At 35.4% G+C, this 11,978-nt stretch overlaps 1 non-coding gene across 1 annotated transcript; it reads right to left on the reverse strand.

Annotated features, from left to right (window-relative positions):
- Positions 1 to 11,698: 11,698 nt before the first annotated feature.
- On the reverse strand, positions 11,699 to 11,771 carry TRNAR-UCU (transfer RNA arginine (anticodon UCU)). Its single transcript has one exon. It is a non-coding gene; the product is annotated as a tRNA-Arg (tRNA).
- Between the last annotated feature and the right edge of the window lie 207 nt (positions 11,772 to 11,978).

The raw sequence follows: 11,978 nt of genomic DNA on the forward strand, positions 1-11,978 counted from the left end.
CTAGCTTAGAACTAGAAAAAGCTTGCAAATTATTGATGATGATAATGACAATGGCAACCATACCAAGTGATCTGTTTCATTTCCTAATCAAGCATTAGGGGGTTTTTTTGTTTTTGTTTTTGCGGTACGTGGGCCTCTCACTGCTGTGGCCTCTCCCGTTGCGGAGCACAGGCTCCAGACGCGCAGGCTCAGAGGCTATGGCTCACGGGCCCAGCCGCTCCACGGCATGTGGGATCTTCCCAGACCGGGACACGAACTGGCATCCCCTGCATCGGCAGGCGGACTCCCAACCACTGCGCTACCAGGGAAGCCCAAGCATTAGGTATTTAGTTATTGACATAGAATATTTACTGACAAGTTACCTAATACATTGATTAGATATTCTTCTCCTTATTCTCCCAGTGTTAGTAAACATTATTTATGTATTATCCTGAATAGTTCTCACTGGACAATAATGGATACCGTGCATTCATAAGTTTATGAATGTCTATGATGGAGGAATTTAAACTCAGTGAAAAGAAGGTCCTTATTTGATGATAGAGAAAATAAAAGATAATAAAACAAAAAGTTGTCATCCAGAAATAGATTGAATTCTACAAATGGCAGACGAAGTAAATAGGAGAAATGAGACACACATAGACAATCTGGTATATATGTGGGTGTGAAAGTGTACATTTCTGTTCATTTTTATATTTTGTGATGCCTAGCTTTTACTACACAGTACTGTTGGTAAAGTAAGGGGATAGGTTGCTGCTTTCAGTACAAGTAAGTAATTGTGTACATACTCCTAATTTGTGCAACAACCAGGGATTTGTTTGGCTTGATATTTTGAATTATATATTTAAGGAAAAAAATAGTGGCTATAATCTGTATATCAAAGATAACCAACAATCTGCCAGAAAAATATTTGCATCCAGTTCCTAATTTTCTGGGTGGGAAGCTTTCCATTACTGAAGTACATGGCCTGTAAAAATCAATCACAATACATAAACAGTATTTAAATACAGTGCATACTATCTGAAAGTAAACACTGCATTAGTCAATGTTATTTTTATTTCCTAAAGTGCAGTAATAGCTTTCCCTCTTTAGGACTTTAAAATTTGCATCACAGATTGGTTTTACAGTTAGTACTATGTGAAAATTGTTATATTCAAAACATTTAAACTGAGATATTGGTTATTTGATATTAATCTTCTGGAAACTTCTTATTTCTAGAATCTAGAATTCAGCCAATAAGCCATTCAGTCATTTAAAATATTTACTGAGAAACTGCTATATGCAGGCTATGAACTGGTCATACAACTATGTTCTCTGTACTGGTAATAAAACAACAAATATTATAAAATTATTTTCTTTGAGGAACATACAGTTTAGTGGAAGTGACAAACAAGTAAACAGTCAAATAAATATCAACGTATGGGAGGGGTTATGACAGAGTATGTGCAATATGTTATGATCAAGGACTAACCCAACTTTGGAAACTTAGGGAAGTATTCCAAAAATAAACACCTGAAAGTACCTTTTATACAGCAAAATACTTTATTAATTCACAATAAAAATAATGGCCAGACGACTGGATGCCTATACAATCTTCCTATGCCATTCCTTCAGATAAACCTGGGGCAAGCCAAAGCATGCTGAATGAGCGTGGAATCAGAACAACAGAGTTACATAAGTCAAAAGGATAAAACATAGACTATGATAGTTGGCTACATCCACTTTTCATTAGCAACATTCTTATAAATAATACCAGTGGACTAAATACCCATTGCCTATATAACCTCACATCTATCTAGATATTAAGGATGATAAAAGTGTTAAACCTGGTTGACTAAATCTGCAATTTCTTGGGATAATGCTTGTATGGAAACTGTTAATATTTGCCTTTGGCCTTTGAGGGTTTCCATTTTCTATAGTTCCAAGGCAGATCACTCCTGACTCTGATAATGTCAAAGCATTTTGAAAGCAGCCAAGATTTTATTTTACAAACTTTACCAAGTGTATATTTTACAATAGGATGAACATCAAATTAGGAGCACCATACCAGAGTCATGCAATTTAAACTCTGTTACAGACTTTAGGCAAATCTCTCAATTCCTCTGTCGTTAATTTTCCTTACTGAAAAGTAAAAGCACTAAACCTGACAATTTTATTTTTCCAAACTTGGATTTAATCATTCAATCCTGTCATTACTGTGAATTGTCTGTAAAAATCAAAAATGCTTCTGTTAGCTCCAAATATGCTGTGAAATCTTCACTATGAGACTGGATTGAGTTTTACATTGTTAACTCAAATATATCATGATTATGACATATTAATATAAATGAAGACTTCTGGTTTCTGGTCCAACATGTAAGAAGCTTGGAAGTCATTATTCCATCCTACCAAAAAAAACTGAAAAAAACTGAAAAATCAACAAACCCTCTTATATCTGTTAGAGGGGTGAAGTCACAGGGCAAACCTCTATCCCCAAAATTAGAGAGACAGGCAGGTGCACACAGAGATCACAACTTGCTGGGGAAATAGCCTCCACAGGAACCAGTGCCAGGGTAAAAGAGAACCCTGAATTATAATTGATGAACTGTTGGAGACTCAGTGTGGACAACTCCAAGAAGAGTTAAAACTCTAGGGGGACTCAGTCATCATCGAGGGGCCCCCGTAATTGGTGAGTTTTACTTCCTGAATCTTTACTAGGTTCTCACAATGAATATCACAGAAAAATCCCCACCTGCTTCCAGTAGGGAGAGAAGAAAAGAAACCACTTAGAAATACGCCCAAGAATTCTGTTCTTAACAAGGTCTGCTCTCAAGAGAAACTAGTTAAACAGAGCCTAACCTGCCTGGTTTTTATCAGAACCTAACTGACATGGTGGAAGGAAAATGTTCAACTCCACTTCTAACTTTCCACATGGGAGAAGAGAACGAACGTTAGCCTGCTCCAACCATACTGTACAACCTAAAGTGGGTGTAGAGGAGGACTGATAATTACGTGTAGGTCACAGTTCAGAGTTACAGACTTATTAAAAGATTTAAGACCTATTCGTTACTTTAAAACTCTTCCCCTCTACACACACTATCACTAAATTAATAAAGGCCTGTTTAGAGCAGTTTCTTTTACTCAATACATCATGTCCTGCTATCAAAAAAAATTACAAGGTATACTAAAAGGCAAAAATTACAGTTGAAGAGATAGAGCAAGCGACAGAATCAGACTCAGACATGGCAAGAATGTTGGAAGTATCAGGCTGAGAATTTAAACAGTTATGATTCGTTTGATAAGGGCTCAAATGAATAAAGTAGACAGCATGAAAGAATAAACGAGCAATGTAAGTAGTGAGATGGAAATTCTAAGAAGGAATCAAAAAGAAATGCTAGAGATAAAAAACACTGTAACAGAAATGAAGAATGCCTTTGACAAGCTTATTAGTAGCCTGGATATGACCAGGGGAAGAATCTGAGTTTGAAGATATCTGCATATAAACCTCCAAAACTAAAAAGCAAATAGTAAAAAGGCTGAAATAAACAGAAGAAAATATCCAAGAACTGTGAAACAAATACAATCAATGTAACATGTACATAATGAAAATAGCAGAGAGAAAGTAAGGAAGGAAGGAAAGAAGGAAGGGAGGGAGGGGTGGAAGGAGGAAAAGAGGGAGGGAGGAAAAGAGGGAGGGAAGGAAAGGCAAGAGGAGGAGGGGAGGAAGGAAGGAAGGAAATATCCCACAAATAATGACAGACCCAAAACCATACATCCAGGAAGCTCAGAGAACACCAGGCAGGATAAACACCAAAATACAGAATTTAGGTATACCATTTCAAACTATTAAGATTCAAACATAAAGAAAAATTTTTTGAAAGATGCTAGAGGAAAAAATATCTTACCTATACAGCAAAGATAAGAATTACATCCAACTTCTACTTTGAAACCATGCAAGTGAAATACTAGAAGTGTTGAGAGGAAAAACAACAACAACAAAAAACACCAACCTAGAATTCTGCACATAAAAGATTATCTTTCAAAAGTGAAGGAGATATAAAGATTTTCTCAAACAAAAGTTAAGGGAATTTGTTGCCCGTAGACCTGCCTTGAAGTGAAACTGATATGGTATAAGAAAGGAGAGAAAATGGAATCATATAAAATGTTCAGTTAAAACTACAAAAGGCAGAAAAAGAGTGAAAGACAAAAACAGAAACAATAAGGGCAACAAATAGAAAATATGTTAACGTTTTTGGCAGATATTAACAAATATGGTAGATGTTATTCTAACTGTATCTACAGAGATTATCAGAGGAGATCAAAAAACAAGACCCAACTATATGTAGTCTATCAGAAACCCACTTTAAATATAAAGATACACATATATATGGATTCAATAAAATGGATAGGGAAAGATATACCATGATTACACTAATCAAAAGAAAGCAGGAGCAGCTGTATTAATTTTAGACAGAGCAGACTCCAGAGTAAGAAAAGTTATTAGAGATAGAGTATTATTACATAATAATAAAAGAGCTAATTTTCAAGAAGACATAATGAACCTTAATGTGTATGTGCCTAACAACAGAGTGTCAAAACACGAGACAAAAACTGATAGAAATGCAAGGATAAATATCAAAAGATGAATCCACTATTACAGTTGGCCACTACAATTCCCCTCTCTCAGAAACAGACAGATCCAGCAGGCAGAAAATCATTAAAGACACGATTACCTCAGCAACATCAACTGTTAAAATGGACAACTATAGACTACTTTATCCAACAAATGCAGAATACACATTCTTCTCAAGCTCACATGGAACATTCACCAAGATATACCACATTCTGGGTCATAAAACATACCTTAATAAATTTACAAGAATATATATAAAACAACTTTTGTTCTCAGACCACAACAGAACTAAACTAGGAATTAACAATAGAAAGATACCTGAAAAATTCTAAGTACTTTGAGATTAAACAACACACTTCTAAATAATGCATGTATCAAAAAAGAAATCCCAAGAGAAATTTTAAAATATTTTGGACTAAATAAAATGAAGACGAAACATCAAAATTGTGTATCTACTGTAGAAAATCTTAAAGAATCAACAAAAAATACTCCTCAAACTAATATAAGGGACTATAGCAAGGTTTCAGGACACAAGGTTAATATAAAAAAGCCAAATGTTTCCCTCTATACCAACAACAAACAAGTGGAATTTGGAATTAAAAGCATTATACTGTTTACATTAGCACTCCAAAAATGAAACATTTAAGTATAAATCTAACAAATACATATCAGATCTACATGAGGAAAACTACAAAATTCTGGTGAAAGATATCAAAGAACTAAAGAAATAGAGAAACATTCCCTGTTCATGGATAGGAAGACTCAATACTGTCAAGATGTCAGTCCTTCCCAATTTGATCTATAGATTCAATGCAATCTCAATCAAAATCCCAGCCATGTACCAAAATGTTCATTGCAGCTCTATTTACAATAGCCAGGACATGGAAGCAACCGAAGTGTCCATCAACAGATGAATGGATAAAGAAGATGTGGCACATATATACAATGGAATATTACCCAGCCATAAAAAGAAACAAAATTGAGTTATTTGTAATGAGGTGGATGGACCTAGAGTCTGTCATACAGAGTGAAGTAAGTCAGAAAGAAAAAAACAAACACCGTGTGCTAATACATATATATGTAATCTACGAAAAAAAAAAAAGGTCATGAAGAACCTAGGGACAAGACAGGAATAAAGACACAGACCAACTAGAGAATGGACTTGAGGATATGGGGAGGGGGAAGGGTAAGCTGTGACAAAGTGAGAGAGTGGCATGGACATATATACACTACCAAACGTAAAATAGATAGCTAGTGGGAAGCAGCCGCATAGCACAGGGAGATCACCTCGGTGCTTTGTGACCACCTAGAGGGGTGGGATAGGGAGCGTGGGAGGGAGGGAGATGCAAGAGGGAAGAGATATGGTAACATATGTATATGTATAACTGATTCACTTTGTTATAAAGCCGAAACTAACACACCATTGTAAAGCAATTATACTCCAATAAAGATGTTAAAAAAAAAAATCCCAACCTGTTATTTTGTGGATATCAACAAATTAATTCTAAAGTTTATATGGAGAAGCAAAAGACCTAGAATAGCCAAGTTAATATTGAAGGAGAAGAACAAAGTCAGAGTACTAACACTACTCAACTTCAAGACTTACTATAATGCTACAGTACTGCTTTTCTTCAGTAGGTGAATGGATAAATAAACTGTGGTACATACAGAAAATGGAATGTTACCCAGTGCTAAAAACAAATGAGCTAACAAGCCATGCAAAATTAAGGAGGAAAGTTAAGTGTATATTACTAAGTGAAAGAAATAGATCTAAAAAGACTACATACTATATGATTTCAACTATATAAACTTATGAAAAATGTAAAACTATGCAGATATAAAAAGATCAGTGGTTGCCAGAGGTTTGGAGGGAGGGAAGGATAAATTGATGGAGCAATGAGGATATTTATGGCCATAAAACTAGGCTGTATGATACTATAATAATGAGTACATGTCATTACACATTTGTCTAAACCCATACAATGCACAACACTAAAGTGAATCCTGATGTAAACTATGGGCTTTGTGTAACAATGACATGTCAATTTAGATTCACCAGATGTAACATAATGTACCACTCTGGTGGGGGCATTTGGTAAGAAGGATGCTGTGCATGAGTAGGGGCAGTGTGTATATGGGAAATCTCTGCACCTTTCTCTCAGTTTTGTTGCTCTAAAAAACTGAAGGCTATTTAAAAAATGAATAATACTTGCTGTATTAAATACATGATTTCATAAGAAACATTTAAAATAACTAATGAATAAAGATAATTTACATTTTAATTATTAGTAAGAATGACAGTAGAGTCATTTCTATTTTGAATATAATTTATTTTTCAACATAAACACGGCCTTTTGAGGCTACAATTTTTATGATATTCAGGAATCTGAGAACCATAAATAATTACATGTGGCAGTGCATCCTTGTATTAGAATTTCTTACTTCTAAATGTTAAGGCTGATCGTGACACTGGGATTCACCACAAAGGATTTATACATAAAAGATATCAAACATTTGTTTTCCTTTCCTGAGCAAAAAGAACTTTAAAAGTTCTTAATTTGCTTTGTAAAAGCTACTGTTGATTGTTCCTTCATGCCAGGCTGCAGTGATAGTGATAAATGATGTTGATGCCTTAGGGTGATACCTAACTAAATTAGCTGGTAAAGCTAAACTGTATTCTTTTTCAATTTTTAATACTAGGCAGTAGTGATGGCTGTTCAGCCACAATTCAAGTGGCTTTGCTTACTTTGTGATTTAATTGTTTATAAGGAGCTAATGAAAATTTAGAAATGTATAACAACAAGGGAGAAATGTGCTTTTACTACAGATACTAAGAATAAGACATGCCAACAGGAGTCCAAGGAGCCTTAGGAATGTTAAAGAAATTCCACTTAAAAGCTGCTTCTCCTTTTTTAAAATTTATAATTGCTAAGAGAAACAACTTTTTGTCAGGAGAATACAAAAACTCATACTTGTGATGAAGTATTGTGAAACTATAAAGCTTGGAGGTGGGAAGTATGTAAAAACATACTGAAACATACTGATAATGATCTCATTAACTTATCCTTCAGACTCTCTCCTCCTTCTGTGTACCCTTTCTTTTCACGCTGCTGCTAGGTGAATAATTAATGTTACTTTATTATTAATATTATGATGGTGCAGCATGTGCTTTTGTAAAAAGAAAAAAATTAAAAGGTAGTAAAACAAGGGAAATAAATTATCCCCTTGAGATTTGTATTTATTTACCATATTACATATAAGAATAGAAGAGGACAGAAATAAACTGGAGGGGATAAAAGAATAACTTGAAAAATAAATCTCACTATACAACTGTAAGACAGAGAAAAATGACATGCTGGTATGTTCTTTAAAAACTGTTAAACTGCACAGAATCCATGCCAATAAGTAAAGCATCATTATCTGTGCATTTATGAGCACATTTACAAAAGGCACAAAAAAGTTAGTCAGAAGAGGCAGAACTCTAAAGAACTGGCACCCACAGATCATTAAACAATATTTCAGGTCAAAGTGCTCTCCTTGAAAATCTTCTTTAAAAACCCAAGGGACTATTAGAATATTTCTTTTCATCTTAAACCTGAATTTGTGCTTACTGCTTCTGCTACATACAAGAGGATTTTTTTTTTTTTTTTTGCTTTTTATTTTGATATCCTGGAGGGCAGTTCTGCATACAGAAATGAGCACTGGGGAATTTAGTTTAATTAATTTCCAATTTATTGAAGTCACAAATTTTAAAGTCTAGATGCCCAAAATTTATTCAAGGTTATTAGGACTATAAAATTTAGCAATCACTTTTTAGGTAACTTTTGAAAAATGTTTGGGGTCATTAAAAAATGCATGTGTTTTTAACTATTTGCAACAATCTTTATATATTTAAATTATTTAATTTCCTTTTTTATATTTCAAGTAATATTCTTCTCAATTACTTAATCTGATAAATGTTATAAACTAAACTGGCAGATATGATAAAACATACAGCCTCTCAAATGTGTCTGGAGTATAAATTACTAAATTTCTACATAAAAATGTAAATTAGTCCAAGATGTTATCTGTTAGTTTTCTTTCTTATTTCTCTGAGTATCCTATATTGTTGACCTAAAATAAATAGACTGCCAGATATTTCTCCAACAAAGGTTGGTTTATTCAGGATCAACAGAGAACTGCAATTTGAGGTCTACGACCATGGTGAGCCATGTGCAAGTCCCCACAAGGCAAGGAAAGAAGAGCGCTTTTAGGGATTGGATAAGGATGCTGGGGATGCTATTGTAAACAAACAGTCAGTAGCTTTTCACTGACTGAGTCTTTCCCAGGAAAGAAGAAGAGTCTTTCTTCTTTCTGTTGGGCTCTAGTATCATGGCAGGGCATAAGAGTTCCCCCTTCTGGTCTCCCAAATCTATTTAATTGAGGTTTCTGTTTATTAATTTTTTTTATTTCCCCGTTGCACAAGATCTTTCTCCGAAAGCTTTATCAACTGGAATACTAAAGAATGCACTGCATAAATCAATCACAGTCAAAAATTTACTTTTGGTGGGAATGGATGTTAGTAACATATGAGAGTTAGGAACAACAGGGTGTTGAGGAATAACAGTGTTGTTTATTGCTCGGAGGTCCTGGACAACTTCAACCCTCAGCCCTTAGGTTTTCTCACCAGTAAATGGGAGTTTTACAGGGGCTAGTATAGGGATAATGAGGCCTGGAGCCATGTAATCTTCTATTATGGGCTTTATGTCCTGAAGGACTTCTTTAGTTATAGGTAATTGATTAATTCTAGGAAGAGATTTTTTTTTGGGGGGGGTCCTTTTTGAATTTTGATGGTAGATGCACTATGCATTTTGCCAACATCAGTTGGAGATTTTGCCCATTAGGAAAGTGGTAGCTAGTTCAATAAAGACAAATGGTCAGTGTTTTCAGAATCTGCTCTAGTAACATCAGAGATAGAACAAATAAAAGATTTCAAGGGGTACCTTAATTCACCTGGTGAGTTATTTTGATAATTACAGTCAATATCTAGAATTATTTTCCCTTTTGGAAGACATTTTAGCATGATGCTACTCTAAGAAGTCTCAGCCTGATAAATGGATAGGGGTAGAGGTATCAAAGAGAAAAGGGTGGATATCTCTCAGAGGGCCAAAACAAAAATGAACAGGTTCAGAGGCAGAAACCTCTTGAGGTTCATGAGAAATCTCCACTATTTGAACTGTTTTAGTAAAAAGGCAGGAGCCATTTTATAGTAGTGGGGTTAAGCACTGAGAGTGTGGCTCTAGTGACAATAAGGACTTGAAGAGATTCATAGTAATAGAAGAAATTTTCACCTATTGAGGTATGGGGGAAGTCATTCTCACTTATACATGGTTTGGAGTGAATTTTATGCAAACTAGAACAGCCTGTTTTGTTGTCTAATCAAATGTGCATTGTACATCTGCTTCAACCATTAAAGAAAATAATGCATTTAAAAGTCAAAGTGGAGTAACTGTGGTTCAGGTTTTCAAAAATGGAGCCTGGCAGCGATTGCAGATGTGGTTTCAGACATATTTGTGCATCACGGAGAACTTGAATTTTCTGAACTATATCACGCTCAAGGACACCACGAGCCATTCTCTAAACAGTATCTGTTGCCAGCTGCTAGGGGCAACCTTATGGTCTCAAGGTCTCTTCTTATAACTATACAATCATTTCAGACCCCAAACAATCCTTGCTTAACAAGCACCCATACTTCTTCCCTGCTCAAATTATAATTCTTGACAAACGACTTAAATAATTTTACAGTTTTTGCTTATACAAGCCTCACCCATTTTGCAGTCCATCGGAATACAATTCAAGTGCTTTTTGAATCTGTGAGTCTCCCAGGCTATACTCCTCAGTGTGGCTCTAATAAAACTCTCTTTCATTCCTACTATAGATTGTTTATTGATTATTTCTACTAACATCTCAAGAAATGCTTATCCAAGCTGATTAAGAAAGGTTTGGAAGAGCCCCTGTAATTCCTGGGAGCCTTGTCATTAAAAATTGGGAGGACATTGGAAAGGTTGCATGTAAAGCTAAAGGTGAATAAAGTGCTTAAACTTTTAACAATCTCTCTTCCAGTGTGCTGGTTCTTTGCAATGATAGCAGAAAGTAGGAAGGTTTGGATTTTGTTTAGGAGCCTATTTGCTGGAGTTAAAGATTAAGAATCTTGGCAGTCTTCCTTGGAGGTGACTCATCTGGAGTAGGAGAGAGGTGGTTTGCCAAATGAACTAAATCTGGAGTGGAAATAGTTTCCCCTTCCATCCTGAACCTTTTTACTAGAAGGGAAAGGTCTCAGTTCAGCCCATTAATAAACAGAGGGTTTAAAGCTACCTGGGTGGAATCAAAATACGGAAGACCAGAATTTTTTAAAAAAATAATCTGAAGTCTATTGTAATAATCATGAACAGGTTTGTCAGATTTCTGGGTGCAAGCCTGAATTTTGTTCCAATCAAAAGCCTTTTGAAAAGCCCTAGGCATTGCTTGATAAAGTTGCCTAGTAATTGCCCAAGCCTGATCACATAATAAATTAGTGGGCTGGTCTCCCATTTGTAATTCTAGAGACCTTTCAGGCCTTTCTCAATTAGTGGTTTTCATCCAATGTAGGGCCTGATCTTCACTGACAAGCATGTGAACTAGCTGATATAAGTCAGAGAAACCAGACTGAAAATTTGAATGACTACATTAAATTCCTCAGCAAATCTGTGAAGATCTTCAGTTACTTTGGGAAATTTTTGTCTATGGTTTTCAATTCAGCTTTAGTCCAAGGAAAATAAGAAATTAAAAGTGTAGCCTCTGGATCCTCAGAAGGCTTAATTTTAAAGGGGCCAGTTCTGACAAGTTCAAAGGAAAAGAGAATGGAGAGAGCTTCAGAGAAAAGGGCAAGTGTGGTGGGAGAATTAGTATAGGGGATTTGAGAGTATGGTGGAGGCATAAACAGTATAGAAAGGAAGGAAGAAAATGGTGCTGGAGGTGGAGCCTGACATACAGAAGTCAAGGAAGAGCCTGGGGAGCCATTTTATCTTTTTTTTTTTTTTTGGCCACACTGCACAGCTTGCAGGATCTTAGTTCCCCAACCAGGGATCGAACCCATGCCCCCTGCAGCAGAAGTGCAGAGTCCTAACCACTGGACCACTAGGGAATTCCCATTTTATCTTTCTTAATCATTTATTTACCTCAGTTAACCTTAAATCTTATTTTACAGAGAGGCAATTTTAGATTCCTGATAACATTAGGAAACCTCAAAATATCAATCAAAATATACCACTCAGTTCTAGAATTTTTTTTAGCTATTGTAGTCCAATTCAGTTTTAAGAAAATTAAGTTTGGGGATTTCAAAAGTTCCCCA

The sequence above is a fragment of the Globicephala melas genome, chromosome 3 (assembly GCF_963455315.2).
Source record: "Globicephala melas chromosome 3, mGloMel1.2, whole genome shotgun sequence".
Classification (NCBI taxonomy): domain Eukaryota; kingdom Metazoa; phylum Chordata; class Mammalia; order Artiodactyla; family Delphinidae; genus Globicephala; species Globicephala melas.